Raw genomic sequence first — 2,869 nt, 5'->3', positions numbered from 1 at the left:
TCTTTTTGCGGTGTGTTTGTCGAGATCCGATGAATTGTGGGTTTATGATCAAGTTTATCCATGAATAATATTTGAATCTTCTCTGAATTCTTTTATGTATGATTGAGTTATCTTTGCAAATCTCTTCGAATTATCAGTTTGGTTTGGCCTACTAGATTGATCTTTCTTGCCATGGGAGAAGTGCTTAGCTTTGGGTTCAATCTTGCGGGGTCCTTACCTAGTGACAGAAAGGGTTGCAAGGCACGTATTGTATTGTTGCCATCGAGGTTAACAAGATGGGGTTTATATCATATTGCTTGAGTTTATCCCTCTACATCATGTCATCTTGCTTAATGCGTTACTCTGTTCTTATCAACTTAATACTCTAGATGCAAGAAGGAGTCGGTCGATGTGTGGAGTAATAGTAGTAGATGCAGGCAGGAGTAGGTCTACTTGTCACGGACGTGATGCCTATATACATGATCATGCCTAGATAATCTCATAATTATTCGCTTTTCTATCAATTGCTCGATAGTAATTTTTTCACCCACCGTAATACTTATGCTTTCTTGAGAGAAGCCACTAGTGAAACCTATGGCCCCCCGGGTCTATCTCTTATCATATTTGCTTCCAATCTACTTTTATTTGCATCTTTACTTTTTGCATCTATATTATAATTAAAATACAAAAAATATATTTATCTTGTCTTACTATCTTTATTAGATCTCACTTTCGCAAGTGGCCGTGAAGGGATTGACAACCCATTTATTGCGTTGGTTGCGAGTTCTTTGTTTGTTTGTGTAGGTGTGTGGGACTTTTGAGGAGCCTCCTACTGGATTGATACCTTGGTTCTCAAAAACTGAGGGAAACACTTACGCTATTATTGTTGCATCACCCTTTCCTCTTCGAGGAAAACCAACGCAAGCTCAAGACGTAGCAATCCACAGATAATTTTCATTGAAGAAATGCTCTCGCTTGACTTTCACTATGAGGCTCTCTCATCCGTTCTTTACTTCTTTCAGGTACCAGTCATGCAATTTGCACATTCGCGTTGATAGAAGCGGGACCTCCTTAGGCCTGACCAAATGGTTCCCGGGACATATTTCCATGCCAGAACCCCCAGATTCGTGGGGATAGCCTCGGTGCCTCGGAGTTGTTCAACGGTGATACCGGCCTCCCTAGTCGTCTATACAGCAACTTCGGTTACCGCCAAATCGGTACTCACCTTGAGCACGGGGGAGGGGGGCCGATTGCACTCCATGTTCTCTGAGCTGGGGAATAGTTTTCCCGCTTTTATTACTAACTATAAGGCCGACTCTTTATCTTTTTGTGCATGATATGACTGGCTAATGGAGCATTCATAGTCTGATCGCCTTCTCTGCACAGCCGATTTAGCAAGATCCACAAGGTGTAGTATGACTTTCTCAGGTATTTTCTCCTTTGGCGACGGGGGCGGTTTCAGTGCAAAATGGGCCTTCACTTCGGCAACCACTTGGGCATTGTTTTCCTCGAAAATCATCTCGTAAGCCAGCTTCTTTTTGGCAAGAGGATCGTCTTTCTTCCTTGGTGCTCTCTTCCATTTTAGAGTTGGCTCACAGATCAGAGATAGATATTGTGGACACGCAACAGGCACTGTCTCAGGGTGGGATGGAATAGGTTAACGCGGCGGACTTGGAGGAGGAGTCGGTTGAAGCGGCCGACTTGGAGGAGGAGTCGGCTAACGCGGCGGACATGGAAGAGGAGTCGGCTGATGCGTGGACTTGGAGAAGGAGTCGGTGCCCTTGGAACCGGGTTTGGAAAGACGATGCAATCCTTTCTCCATACAATGACACCATGTATGGATTCTCACAGTGTGTCCTCCTCTTGACCTCCAGGAAAAGTCAAGCTCTAGTGAGTCATATCCCGACATCAATTTATCCACCCCGACACGAGCGTAACCAGCTGGAATCGGATTGCTAGGGATGGTTACTTTAGGTTCATTTGGCAAATCAAAGCCGACCGCCACCTTCATGTATATGTTCTTCAATTTCATGTGTAGCTCACAAGTTGTCGTCTCATTGATATCATCGATGGGGTATCTAGCTAGCAGTGCATCATCGACCAGGACCCCCGTGGAACCCATGCTGCTTTTCGGCATAGATGGGACGGTGCTATCCAATGCTGGATCTGTATGCTGCTGCTGCTGAGACGCCCATTCCAGGATAAGTGTGTCGATCTTCTCCTGCTGCTCCATGAAAGTGTGTTCCAACTCTGCTTGCTTTGATTCTACCTGTTAAAGTCGGTCTGCTTCCTACTTCTTCTTCTCTTCCTCATGCTTGTTCTTTCTTGCACAGCTTCTGTAAGTAGGATTCCACTCCGCAAACCCCTCAACCCACGAAACAACGCCTTTGCCTCATGTTTGTCCTAGGTGCTTAGGATTCTTGAGGGCGTGTGTAAGCTCGTCATTCTCTCGATCGGGTTGGAACGCCCCCATTCGAGCTTCTTCTATTGCATCAAGTAAAGCGTCCGAGGCTTTTTTAAGAATAGACTGCACAATAATCTCCCATGTCTTTGGGTCCAGCTTTCCCCCATGCACATAAAACCAAGTCCTGCACCTGTCGGGCCAACCCAATGTTTTTGGAGTGACCCCTACATCAATCATCTTTTCCTCAAATTCATCCCACTTAGGCCGGCCAATCTTATAGCCACCTGGCCTCAGAACATGGTGGTGCTTCTTTTCTCAGCATTTATCTTGTTTTTCCTTGACCGTTCCTTAGCTATTTCCGATTCCTTGAACTCCGTAAATAAGTCCCAGTGATCTTTTACCATATCAAGTGGTCTAGTGAATTCTGGAGTCTTCTTTTCTGCTTCGATGTAGCTGGCCCATAATCTTTTCTTCCAGTTGCAGAAT

The sequence above is a fragment of the Triticum aestivum genome, chromosome 7B, assembly GCF_018294505.1.
Source record: "Triticum aestivum cultivar Chinese Spring chromosome 7B, IWGSC CS RefSeq v2.1, whole genome shotgun sequence".
NCBI lineage: Eukaryota > Viridiplantae > Streptophyta > Magnoliopsida > Poales > Poaceae > Triticum > Triticum aestivum.
The sequence above is the reverse complement of the archived record's forward strand: the minus strand, read 5'-3'. Positions refer to the sequence as shown.